Consider the following 24,419-nt stretch of genomic DNA (forward strand, 5'->3'; position numbering starts at 1 on the left):
CTATAGGCTTGGAAAGTATAGTTTGTAATTGGATTGAAAACTGGCTGAAGGACCAAGTCCAGAGAGTTGTGGTGAATGGTGCCTATTCTGAATGGTCCGGGGTTATAAGTGATGACCCCAAGGTTCAGTGCTGGGTCCTCTGTTTTTTTTATTTATTTATTTATTAATGATATTTATTAATGATACAAGCTGACTTGGACACTGAGTAATTGGGCATCAACTGGCAAATGAGGGTCAATGTGGATAAATGTAAAGTTCTGCATCTTGGTAGTAATAATCTCTGTGCTTCATATGTCCTAAGGGAGGTAACACTGGGAGAGTCACTTGTAGAGAAGGACTTGGGTGTCCTTGTAGATTGTAGATTAAATAACAGCATACACTTTGTACCGCTCATCTAACAACCTACTAAGAGGTCATAAACACTTAAAGCCACATTCTTATATCAGTAAGATAAGAACTGACCTATAAAGAGTGTTTATAAGGTCCGAGAGTAGAGATAAGGAGCTCATCAGCTCCCTCACTGACAGAGAAGAGAGAAAATTCAGATTCTGCTAGAAGAGCATCTCAGCTCTCCACAGAGAAAAGGACTCCATATTTTTAATAAAGACTAATTGAAAAAATAATTTTTAGCTCATAATGAGTACAATGCACTAATAAAATTGCCCCCAAAGGTGTACATAGCCTTTAAGAATATGACCCCTTATTAGAGTGGGATATTGGTGGTGGAGCAGTTTATTTTCCACCTCTGATACTGAACACCATAGAATTCTTAAGCGGGTGGAACCATGGGGTGAGATTTGTGTGAGAGAGATGGGGAACCATAGGGAGAGGAGGAACCATGGGGAGCGGTCTGTGTGAGAGAAAGGGAACCATGGGGAGAGGTCTTTGTGAGAGAGGGGGAACCATGGGGAGCGGTCTGTGTGAGAGAGGAGGAACCATGGGGAGAGGTCTGTGTGGGAGAGGAGGAACCATGGGGAGCAGTCTTTGTGAGAGAGGGGGAACCATGGGGAGCGGTCTGTGTGAGAGAGGGGGAACCATGGGGAGCGGTCTGTGTGAGAGAGGGGGAACCATGGGGAGCAGTCTGTGTGAGAGAGGGGGAACCATGGGGAGCGGTCTGTGTGAGAGAGGGAAACATGGGGAGCGGTCTGTGTGAGAGAGAGAGAACTATGGGGAGCGGTCTGTGTGAGAGAGGGGGAACCATGGGGAGCGGTCTGTGTGAGAGGGGGAACCATGGGGAGCGGTCTGTGTGAGAGAGGGGGAACCATGGGGAGCGGTCTGTGTGAGAGAGGGGGAACCATGGGGAGCGGTCTTTGTGAGAGAGGGGGAACCATGGGGAGCGGTCTGTGTGAGAGAGGAGGAACCATAGGGAGCGGTCTTTGTGAGAGAGGGAACCGTGGGGAGCGGTCTTTGTGAGAGAGGGGGAACCGTGGAGAGCGGTCTGTGTGAGAAAGGGAGAACTGTCAGAATATTTATACTGCTTTGATTAACAATCTATATTATTTATTTAAACAAATTAGGATCTATAATAGAGGATCTCATAAACAACAAGCTCACCAAAGCTCTTGATCTGCGTTGAATTGAAGACAAAAAGAACCCAGTTGTAAACAAAATATATATTAATAATAATTCAGTGCAAAATAGTCTATATAATAACCGGTAAAGATTATGAAAATTAATCAATGATATGCAAAAGCCAAAATTAATTTAAATCACTTTGATGCCTGATTTCTCTCAGCCGACAGATGTCTCAGATTAACTTCATGGCAGATTTATGTCAATATCAATATATACACTGCTCAAAAAAATAAAGGGAACACAAAAATAACACATCCTAGATCTGAATTAATTAAATATTCTTCTGAAATACTTTGTTCTTTACATAGTTGAATGTGCTGACAACAAAATCACCCAAAAATTCTAAAATGGAAATCAAATTTTTTAACCCATGGAGGTCTGGATTTGGAGTCACACTCAAAATTAAAGTGGAAAAACACACTACAGGCTGATCCAACTTTGATGTAATGTCCTTTAAAACAATTCAAAATGAGGCTCAGTAGTGTGTGTGGCCTCCACGTGCCTGTATGACCTCCCTACAACGCCTGTGCATGCTCCTGATGAGGTGGCGGACGGTCTCCTGAAGGATCTCCTCCCAGACCTGGACTAAAGCATCTGCCAACTCCTGGACAGTCTGTGGTGCAGGTGGATAGAGCGAGACATGATGTCCCAGATGTGCTCAATTGGATTCAGGTCTGGGGAACGGGCGGGCCAGTCCATAGCATCAATGCATTCGTCTTGCAGGAACTGCTGACACACTCCAGCCACATGAGGTCTGGCATTGTCTTGCATTAGGAGGAACCCAGGGCCAACCGCACCAGCTTATGGTCTCACAAGGGGTCTGAGGATCTCATCTCGGTACCTAATGGCAGTCAGGCTACCTCTGGCGAGCACATGGAGGGCTGTGCGGCACTCCAAAGAAATGCCACCCTACACCATTACTGACCCAATGGCAAACCGGTCATGCTGGAGGATGTTGCAGGCAGCAGAACGTTCTCCACGGCGTCTCCAGACTCTGTCACGTCTGTCACATGTGCTCATTGTGAACCTGCTTTAATCTATGAAGAGCACAGGGCGCCAGTGGCGAATTTGCCAATCTTGGTGTTCTCTGGCAAATGCCAAACGTCCTGCACGGTGTTGGGCTGTAAGCACAACCCCCACCTGTGGACGTCTGGCCCTCATATCACCCTCATGGAGTCTGTTTCTGACCGTTTGAGCAGACACAGGCACATTTGTGGCCTGCTGGAGGTCATTTTGCAGGGCTCTGGCAGTGCTCCTCCTGTTCCTCCTTGCACAAAGGCGGAGGTAGCGTTCCTGCTGCTGGGTTGTTGCCCTCCTACGGCCTCCTCCACGTCTCCTGATGTACTGGCCTGTCTCCTGGTAGCGCCTCCATGCTCTGGACACTACGCTGACAGACACAGCAAACCTTCTTGCCACAGCTCGCATTGATGTGCCATCCTGGATAAGCTGCACTACCTGAGCCACTTGTGTGGGTTGTAGACTCCGTCTCATGCTACCACTAGAGTGAAAGCACTGCCAGCATTCAAAAGTGACCAAAACATCAGCCAGGAAGCATAGGAACTGAGAAATGGTCTGTGGTCACCACCTGCAGAACCACTCCTTTATTGGGGGTGTCTTGCTAATTGCCTATAATTTCCACCTGTTGTCTATCCCATTTGCACAACAGCATGTGAAATTGATTGTCACTCAGTGTTGCTTCCTAAGTGGACAGTTTGATTTCACAGAAGTGTGATTGACTTGGAGTTACATTGTGTTGTTTAAGTGTTCCCTTTATTTTTTTGAGCAGTGTATATTGTAAGGGGTTACACTCTCAGGCAGGGCGGCGATGACAGTTTCTTGTGCAGACCACAGGGTTAAAGTCCAAACGTGGCTTTATTCTTTTCTAACACTCCGGCAATACAGGCAGACCCAGTTATAACACCACAAAACATAAACCAAACCAAAATAAACACCTGCCCGTCTGGGTTCTGGCTAATACAGTGAAGATGCTAGCTCACCTATTGAACACCGTTCACACAGAGAATTCAGCTTCTCTAGCCAGCAGCGCAGCCATCTTCCCAGACTTTCTCCAGGCATCACTCTCCCCAGACTGACAGCCTGGACTGTGCTTTATTTTCCCTTAATGATCCCAGCTGGCTTCAGCTGGAGATCCCTCAGGCTAGGGGAAAATCTGCCCCGGAATGGGGTGGACTGGGGAGGTCCCTCTACCAAGCCTATCTTCTCCCAGTCCAATAAAATCCAGCTCATAAACTTAACAAAACTGTCTTAGCAACCTACACATTGCTGAGACCGTTTTAACCTTCTGGATTTTTATTTACCTCACCCAGTTGAGGAAGCTGAGTCTGATATACACCCCTTCCAGGACTTTACCATACACTTTTCTGTTCACCTTACCAATATATATATAATCAACCATACATGCATAGAACTGAACTCAGTTTCTTGGAGATACCCTGAAATATGAATAATTTTTAACAATATGTATAGATCTCCCTGTATAGGAAAAGTTAGGATAATGCTGCAGTTACAGCCTAGCCTTATTCCAAAACAGATTCTACCCACAAAGTATGGTTAAATAATTATATATATATATATATATAGACAAAATTATTATATTTATTCTCCTATGAAATATAGGGAAGTTTATACTATACCAGTGTATCGGCTAGCAGAAATCAGTCTCAAGATTCAGGACTATAATTAAATGAAGTTCTATCTCCTCTCGGGATGTGGCAGTTGGCTGGAAGGAATTTTCAAGATGACTGCCTCTAATAGCTGGATTTCTAGTAAAAATAAACCATAGGGAGATATCTGTGTGAGAGAGGGGGAACCATGGGGAGCTGTCTGTGTGAGAGAGGGGGAACCATGGGGAGTGGTCTGTGTGATAGAGGGGGAGAACAGCGGGGAGAGGTCTGTGTGAGAGAGGGTGAACCATGGGGAGTGGTCTGTGTGAGAGAGGGGGAACCATGGGGAGTGGTCTGTGTGAGAGAGGAGGAACCATGGGGAGCGGTCTGTGTGAGAGAGGAGGAACCATGGGGAGCGGTCTGTGTGAGAGAGGGAGAACCATGGGGTGAGGTCTGTGTGAGAGAGGGGGAACCATGGGGAGCGGTCTGTGTGAGAGAGGGGGAACCATGGGGAGCGGTCTGTGTGAGAGAGGGGGAACCATGGGGAGCGGTCTGTGTGAGAGAGGGGGAACCATGGGGAGCGGTCTGTGTGAGAGAGGGGGAACCATGGGGAGCGGTCTGTGTGAGAGAGGGGGAACCATGGGGAGCAGTCTGTGTGAGAGAGTGGGAACCTGTCACACCGGTGACAGGTTTGAGAAGATCTGAAAGATTATCTGCTCATTAGTGATCTGACAGCATCTTTTGGTTTCACTTTGTCTGTGTGTTGCTTGTATGTCCACACCTCCTGTTCAGGTGTGGATTATGTGACCTTTACCTTCCCCTATTTAGTTGGACTCCACCCATCACTCCTTGCTCTGGATAGCTTCATTTGGTGTTGGAAGAGCTGGAGTGTGGTTCTAGTTGAAGTCCTGATCATCCAGCATCCATCATCCTTAGAAGTTAAGTGTTCCGCTTGTTATGTTTTGTATTCCTCCCGCCCCCTCTGTTGTTTACTAGGCCTCAGTGAGACGCTGGTTCCTTCACCAGGGAAGGAGTGGGTTGTCTCTGCCCTGTCATAAGTCTAGAGCATCTGAGGGCCACCAGGGTTTTCTAGGTTCCTGTGTATGGGCATCTCTACCATCGAGAGGTGCCCATAGGGATAGGAGTTAGGGCCAGGAGCAGGGTTTCATAGGTGGTGACCCTTTTCCTTACCTAGCGGTGAGGCCTAGTGTCTTTTCCCTTCCGTCTTGTTGTCTTTTGGTGTTCCCCCCCCTACTACATCCGTGACAGAACCATGGGGAGTGGTCTGTGTGATAGAGAGGGAGATCAGCGGGGAGAGGACTGTGTGAGGGGGGAACCATGGGGAGCAATCTGTGTGAGAGAGGGGGAACCATGGGGAGCAGTCTGTGGGAGAGAGGGGAACCATGGGGAGCGGTCTGTGTGAGAGAGAGGGAACCATTGGTAGCGGTCTGTGTGAGAGTGGGGGAACCATGGGAAGAGGTCTCTGTGAAAGAGGGGGAACCATGGGGAGATATCTGTGTGAGAGGGGAGGGCCCATGGGGAGCGGTCTGTGTGAGAGAGGGGAACCATGGGAAGAGGTCTGTGTGAGAGAGGGGGAACCATGGGGAGTGGATTTACCCATTTCCTTCTGGTCTCTGCTGTATGATGGAAGAGACTACAGTAAATTATCTCTACCCCCCCCCCCACCAATAAAAAAGAAAGAACACTTAGCTAATTTTCACCACCACTAATCTCAGATTCACACGTGACCTAAACCTCTCATGAACCCATACATTCTAAGCATTACCTATCTGCATACATTATACTCTAATGACATTTGATGATGTCATGGTCATGTGATCAGTCACATGAGGGGAGGAGTAAAGCAGTAAAGGCTTTTCACCGTTTAGCAATTCCTGTCATGTGACCAGTGTGACATCATTCAAGGTTCTACAGCCACTAAACATTACCTCCATCTCATGTACCTGATCACATGACTGACGTCATCGCAGGTCCTGCAGCCCCAGGAGGTGAGATGGTTGAGACTAGAATTGAGTTGTTAGGAGGAGTTTCTCCTGTTCTTGATGTTACTTATTAAATTCTTTGTGTAAATAACGCCATATCAGCATGGCTTTGTGAGGGATCGGTCATGTCAAACTAATTTTATCAGTTTCTATGAGGAGGTAAGTTCTAGACTTGACAGCGGCGAATCAATGGATGTTGTGTATCTGGACTTCTCCAAAGCATTTGACACTGTACCGCATAAAAGGTTGGTATATAAAATGAGAATGCTCGGACTGGGAGAAAACGTCTGTATGTGGGTAAGTAACTGGCTGAGTGATAGAAAACAGAGGGTGGTTATTAACGGTACACACTCAGATTGGGTCACTGTCACTAGTGGAGTACCTCAGGGGTCAGTATTGGGCCCTATTCTCTTCAGTATATTTATTAATGATCTTGTAGAAGGCTTGCATAGTAAAATATCAATTTTCGCAGATGACACTAAACTGTGTAAAGTAATTAACACTGAAGAGGACAGTATACTGTGTATATACTACAGAGGACAGTATACTGTATATATACACTACAGAGGACAGTATACTGTATATATATACTACAGAGGACAGAATACTGTATATATACTACAGAGGACAGTATACTGTGTATATACTACAGAGGACAGTATACTGTATATATACTACAGAGGACAGTATACTGTATATATACTACAGAGGACAGTATACTGTATATATATACTACAGAGGACAGTATACTGTATATATACTACAGAGGACAGTATACTGTGTATATACTACAGAGGACAGTATACTGTATATATACTACAGAGGACAGTATACTGCTACAGAGGGATCTGGATAGATTGGACTCTTGGGCAGAGAAGTGGCAGATGAGGTTTAACACTGACAAATGTAAAGTTGTGCACATGGGAAGGAATAATGCAAGTCACCCGTACATACTAAATGGTAAAACACTCGGTAACACTGACATGGAAAAGGATCTAGGAATTTTAATAAACAGCAAACTAAGCTGCAAAAACCAGTGTCAGGCAGCTGCTGCCAAGGCCAATAAGATAATGGGTTGCATCAAAAGGGGCATAGATGACCGTAATGAGAACATAGTCCTACCACTTTACAAATCACTAGTCAGACCACACATGGAGGACTGTGTACAGTTCTGGGCTCCTGTGAACAAGGCAGACATAGCAGAACTGGAGAGGGTCCAGAGGAGGGCAACTAAAGTAATAACTGGAATGGGGCAACTACAGTACCCTGAAAGATTATCAAAATTAGGGTTATTCACTTTAGAAAAAAGACGACTGAGGGGAGATCTAATTACTATGTATAAATATATCAGGGGTCAGTACAGAGATCTCTCCCATCATCTATTTATCCCCAGGACTGTGACTGTGACGAGGGGACATCCTCTGCGTCTGGAGGAAAGAAGGTTTCTACACAAACATAGAAGAGGATTCTTTACGGTAAGAGCAGTGAGACTATGGAGCTCTCTGCCTGAGGAGGTGGTGATGGTGAGTACAATAAAGGAATTCAGGAGGGGCCTGGATGTATTTCTGGAGTGTAATAATATACAGGCTATAGCTACTAGAGAGGGGTCGCTGATCCAGGGAGTTATTCTGATGCCTGATTGGAGTCGGGAAGGAATTTTTTATTCCCCTAAAGTGAGGAAAATTGGCTTCTACCTCACAGGGTTTTTTTTTTGCCTTCCTCTGGATCAACTTGCAGGATAACAGGCCGAACTGGATGGACAAATGTCTTTTTTCGGCCTTATGTACTATGTTACTATGTTACTAAAAATGATCTAAGTCTAAGGCAGCAACTGAGCTGGTGTAGATTTAAGGCTGTTGTACATCGCCTTAGGCGCATCAAGCGCCAGTGCAGGGTTACTATTGGCATCTAAAACGCCAGTCTTAAAGGGAACCTGTCACCGGGATTTTGTGTATAGAGCTGAGGATATAGGTTGCTAGATCGCCACTAGCACATCCGCAATACCCAGTCACCATAGCTCTGTGTGCTTTTATTGTGTAAAAAACAAACATTTGATACATATTCAAATTAACCTGAGATGATTCCTGTCCCTAACTCATCTCACATACAGGACTCATCTCAGGTTAATTTGCATATGTATCAAATCGTTTTTTTGAGACAATAAAAGCACACAGAGCTATGGGGACTGGGTATTGCGGATGTGCTAGCGGCCACACAGCACGGCCATTTTGTGGCAAAAATGCGCAGCCGTTCACACTCTCATTAATAGCTGTGTGGTTTTGCCAATAAAACACCGCCAAGACACGTAGTCAATCAAAATGCCACTTCTAAAACCACGCGCACCACGTGAACACACCCTTCATGTATTTTAATTTCACAGTTTAATCTGCCACAGCCGACTAGATTAAGGACTCCATAGAGAGGACCAATATGAATTCAATAAGCCACAGCAAATGCAGGAGGACCTCCTTCCGCCCACTCCATTCTAGCCTGATCTGTATAGAAGAGACTAGATTACTGACTCCAGGAGGAGGACCTCCTTCTAACTGCTCTACAGCTTATATTACTGACTCCAGGAGGAGGACCTCCTTCTAACTGCTCTACAGCTTATATTACTGACTCCAGGAGGAGGACCTCCTTCTAACTGCTCTACAGCTTATATTACTGACTCCAGGAGGAGAACCTCCTTCTAACACCTCTACAGCTTATATTACTGACTCCAGGAGGAGGACCTCCTTCTAACTGCTCTACAGCTTATATTACTGACTCCAGGAGGAGGACCTCCTTCTAACACCTCTACAGCTTATATTACTGACTCTAGGAGGAGAACCTCCTTCTAACAACTCTACAGCTTATATTACTGACTCCAGGAGGAGGACCTCCTTCTAACTGCTCTACAGCTTATATTACTGACTCCAGGAGGAGGACCTCCTTCTAACTGCTCTACAGCTTATATTACTGACTCCAGGAGGAGGACCTCCTTCTAACTGCTCTACAGCTTATATTACTGACTCCAGGAGGAGGACCTCCTTCTAACTGCTCTACAGCTTATATTACTGACTCCAGGAGGAGGACCTCCTTCTAACACCTCTACAGCTTATATTACTGACTCCAGGAGGAGAACCTCCTTCTAACACCTCTACAGCTTATATTACTGACTGCAGGAGGAGAACCTCCTTATAATAACTCTATAGCTTATATTACTGACTCCAGGAGGAGGACCTCCTTCTAACAACTCTATAGCTTATATTACTGACTCCAGGAGGAGGACCTCCTCCTAACATTCCCATTCTACCATATTACTGACTCCAGGAGGAGGACCTCCTTCTAACACCTGTGCAGTTTATATTACTGATAATAGAGGAGGACCTCCTTCTAACAACTCCATTCTAGCTGATTCTGTAGTGTACAGGCTAGATTAATGACTCCAGGAGGAGGGCTTTCTTGTATCACCTCTACAGCTTATATTACTGACTCCAGGAGGAGGACCTCCTTCTAACACCTCTACAGCATATATTACTGACTCCAGGAGGAGGACCTCCTTCTAACTGCTCTACAGCTTATATTACTGACTCCAGGAGGAGAACCTCCTTCTAACACCTCTACAGCTTATATTACTGACTCCAGGAGAAGGACCTCCTTTCACCCGCTATTCTAATAAGGGTCCATGCACATGAACATATGCCCTCTGAGACATACAGTCTGTGAGCAGGGCATATGTCCCAGAGCGCACAGTTTCATAGTTTACTATAATGCTATGCGCGTCAGGCTACTCGCGGGATTACTGTCCTGGACTCGTATGATCATGGGATAAGATTGATGCCGCTCTGGGACATATGGCCTGCTCATGGACGCTATGTCTCGGAAGGCATACGTTTGTGTGCATGGGCCTTAAAATGCAGTTGTTAGGAGGAAGTCCACACTCTGTAGTCAGTAATATAACAGAATAGAGTTGTTAGCAGGAGGTCCTTCTCTATTATCAGTAATATAAACTGCAGAGATAGAAGGAGGTCTTCCTCCTGGAGTCAGTAATCTAGTCTGTTCACTATACAATCAGCTGAATGGAGTTGTGAGAAGGAGGTCCTCCTGCAAAGTTAGTTATATAAGCTATAGAGTTGTGAGAAGGAGGTCCTCCTCCTAGAATCAGTAATATAAGCTATAGAGTTGTTGGAAGGAGGTCCTAGCCTGTTTACTATACAATCAGCTAGGATGGAGTTGTTAGAAGGAGGTCCTCCTCTATTATCAGTAATATAAACTGCACAGTTTTAAAAGGAGGTTCTCCTGGAGTCAGTAATCTAACCTGTTCACTATACAATCAGCTAGAATGGAGGTGTTAGAAGGAGGGTCTCCTTTATTATCAGTAGTATAAACTGCACAGTTGTTAGAAGGAGGTCCTCCTCCTGGAGTCAGTAATATAAGCTGTAGAGGTGTTAGTAGGAGGTCCTCCACCTGGAGTCAGTAATATAAACTATAGAGTTGTTGGAAGGAGGTCCTAGCCTGTTTACTATACATTAAGCTAGGATGGAGTTGTTAGAAGGAGGGTCTCCTCTATTATCAGTAGTATAAACTGCACAGTTGTTAGAAGGAGGTCCTCCTCCTGGAGTCAGTAATATAAGCTGTAGAGGTGTTAGTAGGAGGTCCTCCACCTGGAGTCAGTAATATAAGCTATAGAGTTGTTAGAAGGAGGTCCTCTTCCTGGAGTCAGTAATATATCCTGTGCAGTTGTTAGAATTAAGGTCCTCCTTCTGGAGTCCGTAACACAGCCTGAGCTATTGTTAGAATGAGGTCCTCCTTCTGTAGTCCGTAACACAGCCTGAGCTATTGTTAGAATGAAGTCCTCCTTCTGGAGTCCATAATATAACCTGTGCAGTTGGTAGAATGAGGTCCTCCTTCTGGAGTCCGTAATATACCCTGTGGAGTTGGTAGAATGAGGTCCTCCTTCTGGAGTCCGTAATATATCCTGTGAAGTTGGTAGAATGAGATCCTCCTTCTGGAGTCCGTAATATACCCTGTGCAGTTGGTAGAATGAGGTCCTCCTTCTGGAGTCCGTAACACAGCCTGAGCTATTGTTAGAATGAGGTCCTCCTTCTGGAGTTCGTAATATACCCTGTACAGTTGGTAGAATGAAGTCCTCCTTCTGGAGTCCGTAATATATCCTGTGCAGTTGGTAGAATGAGGTCCTCTTTCTAGAATCCGTAATATATCCTGTGCAGTTGGTAGAATGAGGTCCTCCTTCTGGAGTCCGTAATATATCCTGTGCAGTTGGTAGAATGAGGTCCTCTTTCTAGAATCCGTAATATATCCTGTGCAGTTGGTAGAATGAGGTCCTCCTTCTGGAGTCCGTAATATACCCTGTGCAGTTGGTAGAATGAGGTTCTACCAACTGGCCAGAATAGAATGTGTCCTATTTTTGAGCTGAAATCTGACACTCATGATATTCTTAGTTAAACTATTACATGCATTTTTAATATAACTTAAAATTGAATAGCAGTATTGAAGGCTTAAACCTGGCACAGTTAAATAGATTTTACAGTGAGACGGGTACAACGCTGCGACTCTTGTAATATGTTTTGCAAATGTATTGATAGAACTGTAACTCCCACTGCGGAGTTCTATAGAGGGGGATGTGGAATAGCGTAGGACATGCTTTTGGTTTATACACTTTGATGTAGTCAAGTGCAGACACATCATAGGCCCTTTTGAAAAGCTTCAATGACCTGACCCTACCAGCATTAAAGGGGTTGTCTCATTTCAGACAATGGGGGCATATCGCTAGGATATGCCCCCATTGTCTTATAGGTGCGGGTCCCACCGCTGGGACCCGCACCTATATCAGGAACGGAGCCCCACAAGGTGGTGGCTGGAGGACTCCGGTCCAGCCACTACCAAGCCGGTTCCCCATAGAAGTGAATCGGAGCGCACCGCGCATGATCGGCCACCGCTCCCATTCACTTCTATGGGCTCGACGGAAATAGCCAGCCCCATAGAAAATGAATGGAGGGCGGCTGTGCATGCACAGAGCGCCATCCTTCACTTTCAGGGCTCCATTCTCTATATAGGTGTGGGACCCCCTAGCGATATGCCCCCATTGTCTATGATGAGACAACCACTTTAACACTGGGAGCATCAGGTACCTATGTGCCCAGCCAGAGGCCACAGCTACCCGCCTGAATTCAATTGCATCACTGCCATTAGGACGGAAATAGAGTTGGATAATGTTAATAAGATCCCCATTCAGACCCCCATGTTAATCAGACCTCAGATCTGAGAGAAGAAAAAAAAAATTCAGCTTACCTCTCCTGCCGCCCGCTGCTTCTGAGATCCAATGCTCTTCCTACTGCGCGGTGCTGTGACCCGACGTCGCACAGCGTGCAATGGCGTTCTCACACTGTGCGCAGGTCAGGGAGTGGTGAGTAGAGAGCTCACACAGGGAGCGCTGTATTCACCGCTCTCCAGTCCTCCTGTACTAGTGAGCGCTTCCACAATGGAAGCGCTCGTTAGTATTCGCCCCACAAGACACACTGACACCCCCCCACACTTTATATAAAGTGAAAAGTACAGTATTTGAGGGCATTGGTCAGTACAGAGGGCACATGATGGGAATGATGATTGAAAAGTGAGAAGTCTAAGTTGTGGCAAACTCTGCAGAGCTGAGACGTAGCTGAAAGTTGTCAAGAGGGTCTTGACTGACCTTGAATAGAGATGAGGAAGCAGAAAGTTTACATCAGAGAAGACGTCCCAGGATGCAATAGGTAAGTAGTGCTGTATTCTCTATCATATCTGGTGGGGCTGAACCAGGTATTTGCCAAAATGCAGTCTGTTACAGTCCTTATGCTGACAAATCTCCCCCTTCTGTGCAATCTTTTCTGCGTGGAGTTAGCACCAATCAGATTCCACCTTTCATTTTTCACAACTCCTTTGGAAAATAAAGGTGGAATCTGATTGGTTGCAATGGGCAACTAAGCCAGGTCTACTTTACACCAGTTTGATAAATCTCCCCTACTATTCCTATAGTGCATTGTATTTTAATGTCAGTGCTATACAGAGAGGCGCAGCCTTCTATGGAACACTCAAGATTGGCTTGGGGGCTATACTAGGTCCTGGCCTGCATATACTGTACACACATCAGCACTCATTTGCGGGGTCAAATGGGAAACAGAGGGAGTCCACTCCCTCTGTAACCGCTTACATGTGGAAAGCACCATTGCTTGTGCAGTGCGCCAGTCCTGCAGGGTGAGCGAATATGAGGTCACAGGGGTAGTTAACAAACCGAGGGTTGCTCTTGGTACTCACAGTTTTTATTTATCCTGGGCAGGCATACAGCAGTGATGGAGAGGCTGGCACATGAATCCTCTGGGGCACTCTCTGTGTATAGGGACCAGGCCAGGTGGTAGGTGAGTTGTTGGAAGTTTAATGTGCCGGTGGCAAGATCCCTTATAGTTCGTGACGCCAGTGCCGGTAACGGTGGCACACCGATTTGTTGTAGGAATATTTGAGGTACACAAAGTTGCAGTGAACCAGAACTTCTTTTTACTGAACAGTTCAACTATTTACAGGTTTCAGTTAGTTCCACATGTACAATGTTGGTAACAGGCAGGCTTCACATAAGTGGCAGGCAAAGTCTTTGCAAGATACTCAGAGGGAATAACACTTACAGATCAGGCTGTATTTTCCTCAGATCCTGTCTTTCTCCAAGGCCCGTATGCCCTATAGCTGGCTTTATCCTTGGGTAGGGAAACCTTCCTCTGGTGTAAATCCTCTTGCTGTCAATAGACTTCTGCCCTTCAGCTTTCTATTTGGCTGGATAAAAGTGGCTCTGCATTGTACTTTTCAAGGTGCTAGATATCTTCAGGAGGCGACTACTTCTCCTGGCTTAACTTCTGAGCTTTTCTTACTCAGGAAACTCAGGCAGGCTAGACTGAGCTACTTAGCCTCCTGGACTGGACTGGACTAACCCTTTCCTGTCTGGGCCTAACTATATATACTAGGGGGTTCCCTAGCTCCCTCTACAGCTTGGGAGGAGAAACTACACCCCTAGCAGGCCTGGTACAGGAGATAATCATGAAATTATACATTACAATGCAATATAAAATACAATAGCAATTCCCCACAGGAGGTGCAGAACATAGTAGTGGGACACTACAATCTTATGTTGGGGTAAGATTACATCTCTGTGCGTTCCATTTTTATTTTCTAGCAGACGAATTAAAAAATGGTAAAAAACAAAAAAAAATTTTGGGGCAGTGAGGAGTTTGTATTAGTATGGGTGAGATCCATTAGAGACTGCAGGGATCCTCTCACCTAACAAGCCCTCTGAAGAAAACTCCTTTTTCCCCACAGTAAACTCCAACTCTCCTCCGTCCATACAAATGAAGACAATACACCAGTGTTTTGGGTTCAGTGGTATTGGCCACAGCTTTATTACATTAAACCGTCCTTAAGTCCATGCCCTTTAATCTAAACACCGAATACCAACAATGTTCTCTATCCCATTCAGCAAGCAGGAGGACCTCCCTCCCTTCCTTCAGGCACAGACCACCACCACCACCGCCAGCTGGGACGACTACCTATAGTAAATGGAGGACTCAGCCCCGGCGGATCGACCAGGCGACAATAGAAAGAAATCAATAGACTTAAAAATATTAAGAGAAATTAAACAGAACATAAACCTAAATAAATATCATAAATAGAAAAAAAGAAGGAATGGGGGGGGTGTTCCTCACACTAAATCCTGCCAAAGGTAAGTAGTTACCACAACCCGGCTTCTTATGCACTTCCCAGCTACCCCCCCCCCCCCATAGCATAACAGACGGGATAGGGCAATACAAATCCTCCAATCCCCTTTCTTTTAACACTCCCCTGCAGTTCATGGCCATCTCATTAACCATTTCATGGCCTGCTAGATCGTTAATTTTTGATGAAGAAAAACTTCTTCACGCTGTACTTTTTCTCCAGTGAAAAATAACTAAAACCTGATTGATATGACAAACTTAGGGGTGCACCTAGCCTTTCTGCTGCCTGAGGCGAAAACTGGAACTGCGCCCCCCCCCCCCCTCCATACCAAATTCTCAACCTAACCCCTTCCCCACTAACATTATGTATATCATTAGAGAACATCCAGGGTAATACAGCGCGCCATACCTCTTACATCCAGGATAATACAGCACCCCATACCTCTTACATCCAGGGTAATACAGCGCCCCATACCTCTTACATACAGGGTAATACAGCTCCCCGTACCTCTTACATACAGGGTAATACAGCGCCCCATACCTCTTACATCCAGGGTAATACAGCGCCCCATACCTCTTACATCCAGGGTAATACAGCGCCCCATACCTCTTACATCCAGGGTAATACAGCGCCTCATACCTCTTACATCCAGGGTAATACAGCGCCCCATACCTCTTACATCCAGGGTAATACAGCGCCTCATACCTCTTACATCCAGGGTAATACAGCGCCCCATACCTCTTACATCCAGGGTAATACAGCGCACATACCTCTTACATCCAGGGTAATACAGCGCACATACCTCTTACATCCAGGGTAATACAGCGCCCCATACCTCTTACATCCAGGGTAATACAGCGCCCCATACCTCTTACATCCAGGGTAATACAGCGCACATACCTCTTACATCCAGGGTAATACAGCGCACATACCTCTTACATCCAGGGTAATACAGCGCACATACCTCTTACATCCAGGGTAATACAGCGCACATACCTCTTACATACAGGGTAATACAGCGCACATACCTCTTACATCCAGGGTAATACAGCGCACATACCTCTTACATCCAGGGTAATACAGCGCACATACCTCTTACATCCAGGGTAATACAGCGCACATACCTCTTACATCCAGGGTAATACAGCGCCCCATACCTCTTACATACAGGGTAATACACCGCCCCATACCTCTTACATACAGGGTAATACAGCGCACATACCTCTTACATCCAGGGTAATTCAGCGCCCCATACCTCTTACATCCAGGGTAATACGGCGCCTCATACCTCTTACATACAGGGTAATACAGAGCCCCATACCTCTTACATCCAGGGTAATACAGCACCTCATACCTCTTACATCCAGGGTAATACAGCGCACATACCTCTTACATCCAGGGTAATACAGCACCTCATACCTCTTACATCCAGGGTAATACAGCACCTCATACCTCTTACATCCAGGGTAATACAGCACCTCTTACATCCAGGGTAATACAGCGCCCCATACCTCTTACATCCAGGGTAATACAGCGCCCCATACCTCTTACCTCCAGTGACGTCTCTTTGATGTAGATGTTCTCTGTCCTCATCTTCTCCTTTCAGACCAGACCGCCATTTTTTAGCCATTTCTCGTCCCAGCAGTTTGACAAAAAAAAAATCTTAGTTTCCTACTTTTCCATCCTCCTCCCATCTTCTGGACAAATCATCCTACCACCCCCAATACTCTGCCTGCCATGCTCCCCAATACTATACTGCAGAAACAGATAAATCCCCTGATAATACTAGTGCCACACAGATAATGCCCCCTTCAATTCATATTTGCATGCAGTGTAAGAAAATAACTGCGCCCAGCAAATAGTGTCCTTGACAGTGTAATGTCCCCCAAAAATAATTGTGCTAAGCTGATTCTGTGCCAGGGTGCCCCCCACAGTAATAGTTCTCCCCAACATCCCACCAATAGTAATAATTCTCTGCTAAAGCACACTTGGTAGTAACAGTGCCCCCAACATGTCCCCACTGTGCCTCAGAATTAATAATGCTCAAATAGTGCCCATACTAGTAATCATGTTCCTCCTAGTCCCCCAGTAGTAATACAGGGAGTGCAGAATTATTAGGCAAGTTGTATTTTTGAGGATTAATTTTATTATTGAACAACAACCATGTTCTCAATGAACCCAAAAAACTCATTGATATCAAAGCTGAATATTTTTGGAAGTAGTTTTTAGTTTGTTTTTAGTTTTAGCTATTTTAGGGGGATATCTGTGTGTGCAGGTGACTATTACTGTGCATAATTATTAGGCAACTTAACAAAAAACAAATATATACCCATTTCAATTATTTATTTTTACCAGTGAAACCAATATAACATCTCAACATTCACAAATATACATTTCTGACATTCAAAAACAAAACAAAAACAAATCAGTGACCAATATAGCCACCTTTCTTTGCAAGGACACTCAAAAGCCTGCCATCCATGGATTCTGTCAGTGTTTTGATCTGTTCACCATCAACATTGCGTGCAGCAGCAACCACAGCCTCCCAGACACTGTTCAGAGAGGTGTACTGTTTTCCCTCCTTGTAAATCTCACATTTGATGATGGACCACAGGTTCTCAATGGGGTTCAGATCAGGTGAACAAGGAGGCCATGTCATTAGATTTTCTTCTTTTATACCCTTTCTTGCCAGCCACGCTGTGGAGTACTTGGACGCGTGTGATGGAGCATTGTCCTGCATGAAAATCATGTTTTTCTTGAAGGATGCAGACTTCTTCCTGTACCACTGCTTGAAGAAGGTGTCTTCCAGAAACTGGCAGTAGGACTGGGAGTTGAGCTTGACTCCATCCTCAACCCGAAAAGGCCCCACAAGCTCATCTTTGATGATACCAGCCCAAACCAGTACTCCACCTCCACCTTGCTGGCGTCTGAGTCGGACTGGAGCTCTCTGTCCTTTACCAATCCAGCCACGGGCCCATCCATCTGGCCCATCAAGACTCACTCTCATTTCATCAGTCCATAAAACCTTAGAAAAATCTGTCTTGAGATATTTCTTGGCCCAGTCTTGACGTTTCAGCTTGTGTGTCTTGTTCAGTGGTGGTCGTCTTTCAGCCTTTCTTACCTTGGCCATGTCTCTGAGTATTGCACACCTTGTGCTTTTGGGCACTCCAGTGATGTTGCAGCTCTGAAATATGGCCAAACTGGTGGAAAGTGGCATCTTGGCAGCTGCACGCTTGACTTTTCTCAGTTCATGGGCAGTTATTTTGCGCCTTGGTTTTTCCACACGCTTCTTGCGACCCTGTTGACTATTTTGAATGAAACGCTTGATTGTTCGATGATCACGCTTCAGAAGCTTTGCAATTTTAAGAGTGCTGCATCCCTCTGCAAGATATCTCACTATTTTTGACTTTTCTGAGCCTGTCAAGTCCTTCTTTTGACCCATTTTGCCAAAGGAAAGGAAGTTGCCTAATAATTATGCACACCTGATATAGGGTGTTGATGTCATTAGACCACACCCCTTCTTATTACAGAGATGCACATCACCTAATTTGCTTAATTGGTAGTAGGCTTTCGAGCCTATACAGCTTGGAGTAAGACAACATGCATAAAGAGGATGATGTGGTCAAAATACTCATTTGCCTAATAATTCTGCACGCAGTGTAATGCCCACATAATGCCCCCCAGTAGTAATAATTCTCCTTATAATGTGACAGTAGAAAAATGCCCCCTTACAATGAGAACCAGTACAAAAAATGCCCCCTTATAATGTGTGTCCATGCAAAAAATCTCCCCTTATAATATCTGCCAGTTCAAAAAATACCACCTTTTAATGCCCCCGGTTGAGCTAATGTCCCCATAGTGCGTGCCAGTATAAAACACCCCTATATAATACCCCCAAGTCAATGCCGCCATAGTGCTTCTCTCCCCCTTCACCATAGTGCCCCCATAATGTACCAATATAAAATGCCCCTATACAGGTGAAACTCGAAAAATTAGAATATTGTGCAAAGTTCATTTATTTCAGTAATGCAGCTTAAAAGGTGAAACTAACATATGAGACTCGTTACAGGCAAAGCGAGATATTTCAAGCCTTTATTTGTTATATATATAGAGTTTCTGTCTGTCTGTTCTTTATGCGCGACTAAACGACTGGACAGATCTTCACCAAATTTGGCACACAGGTACATCAGGTGTCCGGGAAGGTTTTAGACCGGGTCTCAGCTCTCTAGGACGTACCGTTCCTGAGATATTCCCTAAAAATGACCTGCATTAGCCAATACAAGCCCCCAACTGCCGTGCACACGGTCACATGTCCCTTATCAGCCAATAGAAGCTCGCAGGTCCTACTCCAGGTTTCCATAACAACTGATGATCACAGGTTTTAGCAGTTCACAGGTCCTTAAATATTCAGTCATATGATGTGTATCAGCCAATATAAGTTCATATTTAATTTATCAGGTTCTCACACAGGACAGGATTAGATACACAGCTCAGCAGACTGTATCACACAGGACAGGATTAGATACACAGCTCAGCAGACTGTATCACACAGGACAGGATTAGATACACAGCTCAGCAGACTGTATCACACAGGACAGGATTAGATACACAGCTCAGCAGACTGTATCACACAGGATATGATTAGATACACAGCTCAGCAGACAGTATCACACAGGATAGGATTAGATACACAGCTCAGCAGACCGTATCACACAGGACAGGATTAGATACACACCTCAGCAGACAGTATCACACAGGATAGGATTAGATACACAGCTCAGCAGACAGTATCACACAGGACAGGATTAGATACACAGCTCAGCAGACAGTATTACACAGGATAGGATTAGATACACAGCTCAGCAGACAGTATCACACAGGATAGGATTAGATACACAGCTCAGCAGACAGTATCACACAGGATAGGATTAGATACACAGCTCAGCAGACAGTATCACACAGGACAGGATTAGATACACAGCTCAGCAGACAGTATCACACAGGATAGGATTAGATACACAGCTGAGTAGACAGTATCACACAGGATGGGATTAGATACACAGCTCAGCAGACAGTATCACACAGGATAGGATTAGATACACAGCTCAGCAGACAGTATCACATAGGATGGGATTAGATACACAGCTCAGCGGACAGTATCACACATTATGGGATTAGATACACAGCTCAGCAGACAGTATCACACAGGATAGGATTAGATACACAGCTCAGCAGACAGTATCACACAGGATAGGATTAGATACACAGCTGAGTAGACAGTATCACACAGGATAGGATTAGATACACGGCTCAGCAGACAGTATCACACAGGACAGGATTAGATACACGGCTCAGCAGACAGTATTACACAGGATAGGATTAGATACACGGCTCAGCAGACAGTATCACACAGGATAGGATTAGATACACAGCTCAGCAGACAGTATCACACAGGATAGGATTAGATACACAGCTCAGCAGACAGTATCACACAGGATAGGATTAGATACACAGCTCAGCAGACAGTATCACACAGGATAGGATTAGATACACAGCTCAGCAGACAGTATCACACAGGATAGGATTAGATACACAGCTCAGCAGACAGTATCACACAGGATAGGATTAGATACACAGCTCAGCAGACAGTATCACACAGGATAGGATTAGATACACAGCTCAGCAGACAGTATCACACAGGATAGGATTAGATACACAGCTCAGCAGACAGTATCACACAGGACAGGATTAGATACACAGCTCAGCAGACAGTATCACACAGGATAGGATTAGATACACAGCTCAGCAGACAGTATCACACAGGATAGGATTAGATACACAGCTCAGCAGACAGTATCACACAGGATAGGATTAGATACACAGCTCAGCAGACAGTATCACACAGGATAGGATTAGATACACAGCTCAGCAGACAGTATCACACAGGATAGGATTAGATACACAGCTCAGCAGACAGTATCACACAGGATAGGATTAGATACACAGCTCAGCAGACAGTATCACACAGGATAGGATTAGATACACAGCTCAGCAGACAGTATCACACAGGATAGGATTAGATACACAGCTCAGCAGACAGTATCACACAGGATAGGATTAGATACACAGCTCAGCAGACAGTATCACACAGGATAGGATTAGATACACAGCTCAGCAGACAGTATCACACAGGATAGGATTAGATAGACAGCTCAGCAGACAGTATCACACAGGATAGGATTAGATACACGGCTCAGCAGACAGTATCACACAGGATAGGATTAGATACACGGCTCAGCAGACAGTGGGGTGGGTGCTGTAGAGGTCACTGCTATGGGGGATACTGTCAATATCTTTTAACGACACAGAAACAATAAATGAAATAGATGAAATATCCCCGAGCGAAGCCGCGTTCTTTTGCTAGTTTGTTATAATTTGGATGATTATGGCTTACAGTTTATGAAAACCCCAAAGTCACAATCTCAGGTTTCCTTTGCTCGGGGGGTACGGATTAATCAGCTGACTAGAGGGTGACACTTTGAGCCGAGAATATTAAACCTTTTCGCAAAATTCAAATTTTAAGCTGCATTACTGAAATAAATGGACTTTTGTACGATATTCTAATATTCAAGAGTTTCACCTGTACAGTGCCCCGGTGGGTGTCCCCCCATAATTTGGCAGTATAAAGTACCCCTTCTTAGTGCCCACAGTAGATTTCCCCATAGTACCCCGCATAATGTGTCCCAGTATAAAATGCCCCTATACAGAGCCGCCCCCATATAAAATACCACTTCTCTGTAGCCTCAGATGCCCCCCCAATAATGTGCCAGTAAGAAGTGCCCCCATAGCGCTCCTCACCTACATTGTGTGCCATATATGCCGCTTTCAGCCTGTGTCCTGCTCTGTACGGCTCAGGAGGGGGCGCGATTACATCATGGCACCGCCTGCACAGGCCTCTATCAGAGGAACGGGGAAGGGAGACCCCTCTCCCCTGCCCCGCAGCACAACCATCTGTATTGCTGAGTATAATGGAAGCGCTCATCTCCTTGCGCCCTGCCGCCGCCCACTTGTCACCAGGGCGCGCCGCCTGAGGCGATTGCCTAACCTCGTCTAATTGGCGGTGCGGCCCTGGACAAACCGATGCTCAAAATAAAATGGCTCTGTTTGTTTTTTTCTGATTTAGAAGAGCTGAAAGCTCAATGAAAGTGTGAACCCAGCCTTACATTGCCCAATGGGGCACGTTTACTAAAACCTGCATTTTACGCCGTTCTTAGTGTCCCACTTGCTCTGCCGTAAGATTAGTCCAATTTATGACGAGGCGTGAGCGGCGAGATGAGGCGACCCCTGACATCTCAGACCACATGTACATACCATGATTGTGTCCCCCCTACAACTCCCTGAAAGCCACCATTCGGCTAGAAGTTTACATCCCACACTTTTCCACAACGCTCCCATTATACAAAGGATGCCACCCGACAACAGACCAACCTATAACACATCCTAGCACCTTCCCTACCCCAGCAAAGACGTGCCCCCTCAGACTACACCCCACTACCTGACCACTGCTCTGGGTGCCCGCACCCTTCACAAACTGCACCCCACAGCCATCAAGGCTTTACCTCGTGATGCTCAAAGGCCGCTCCCTAAATCCCATTTTCTCACAAAGGGTCCTATTACACCTGGAGAGTCTGCAGGCGATTATCAGGAGGGAAGCATTCCTTCCCGGCAATTGCCTGCTCGTTAATGGAGGAGACATATTTACATGCAGTGATCTCCTCCACTGTGTGAGGAGCAGTGATCGCTAATACCATCGCTCGTCCCCATACTTAGACCCACTTTCTCATCCTGAAACCCCAGTCCCAGAAAGTGATCCTGAACAGATATATATATATAGAGTATCCTTGCCTCACACAGAATACACCTCCATGACCACGCACACACAGCCTCCTTACTGCTCTCCATTCCGCTCACCCCCTCACAAACTGCCCTCTCCACCGATGTTTGCACTCTATAAAACTATAATCCAAAGGCTCTGGAATGACATATCCGGCTCAGAGACTCAACCACACAGCCCTATACATCCTGTTATCACATTGTCTGTACAGCAATGGAGCGCTCTTCTGCGTCTGTATGGGAGGCGACCCAGGAGCGCTCCTCTGCATCTGTACGGGAGGCGACCTAGGAGCTCTCCTCTGCTTCTGTACGTGAGCCGGCCCCTGAGCACTCCTCTGCGTCTGTACGGGATCCTGCCCCGGCACGCTCCTCTGCGTCTGTATGGAAGCCGGCCACGGAGCGCTCCTCTGCGTCTGTATGGGAGCCGGCCATGGAGCGCTCCTCTGTGTCTGTACAGGAGCCGGCCCCGGAGCGCTCCTCTGCGTCTGTACGGGATCCGGCCACGGAGCGCTCCTCTCCCCTGGCTTTAGTGACTGAACACCCCTCTCTTGTGCCATTAAGCTACTAGTAATAAGATTTATGGGGTGCAAAGCCACAAACATGTCACCACAGCCACATAAGTAGAAAATTTAGGCATTAAACTCCAAACCAACACATGAAGCCCAAACCTAGGAGCCACATTCCAGACAGACCTGCCGTACAATTCCCTGTAACTGCCTTGAGCTAATTCAGAGCAACACCCCCTACTCCAGACTGTGTAGTTCCTATACCCCATAAACATACTACAACTGACGGCCCCCTGACTTTAGAGACTACACTAAAAAGTCCTAGGACCACTCCTCATGCCACCCCACTCTAGCAGACAGCAGGACAAGTACTTCTGCATGGGTCACATATACCCACACATACTCCACTGACCCCCACATTGCCAGAGCCACTCGTCATGTCACCCCTCTCCCACAGACAGCAGCAAGAGGACCCCTTGTTTGATCTGCATGGGTCCCACACACCACATGCCCCCTCCTCACAGATTTACACCCCATAAAGCCTCCCCCCCACAGATCTGCACCCTCATGTCCCCAGAATACACCACATACCCCCTCACAGATTTACACCCCATAAAGCCCCCCCCCCCAGATCTGCACCCTCATGGCCCCCTCCCCACAGATTTACACCCCATCAAGTCCCCCCAGATCTGCACCCTCATGTCCCCTAGAATACACCACATACCCCCTCACAGATTTACACCCCATAAAGCCTCCCATAAAAAAAGTGTCAGCTCTTTGCAGGCACGCTGGGGGGAATCAGCTGACAACCCCCCCCCCCTTCCTGTTCTATTTTTATAAATAGAAGTTTAAGGTCCTCTTTCTGATAAATAGGTTTCGTTTCTTCTGTCTTTGTGCTTTTATGTGACGCACGGCTGTTGGGCATCTACCAATAATTATGGTTGTGCTCGGATCGGCTCATGAACACACCCTACCTAACTCTACCTAATAGCAGCAGGATTATGCCGGAACTGCTGTAGAAGGGCGGCCTAAAGGGGCCAAAAATAACAGACCATAGCTATAGCAAAGGTATCTTTATGACATAT

This window comes from Bufo bufo, chromosome 4, assembly GCF_905171765.1.
Source record: "Bufo bufo chromosome 4, aBufBuf1.1, whole genome shotgun sequence".
Taxonomy (NCBI): Eukaryota; Metazoa; Chordata; class Amphibia; order Anura; family Bufonidae; genus Bufo; species Bufo bufo.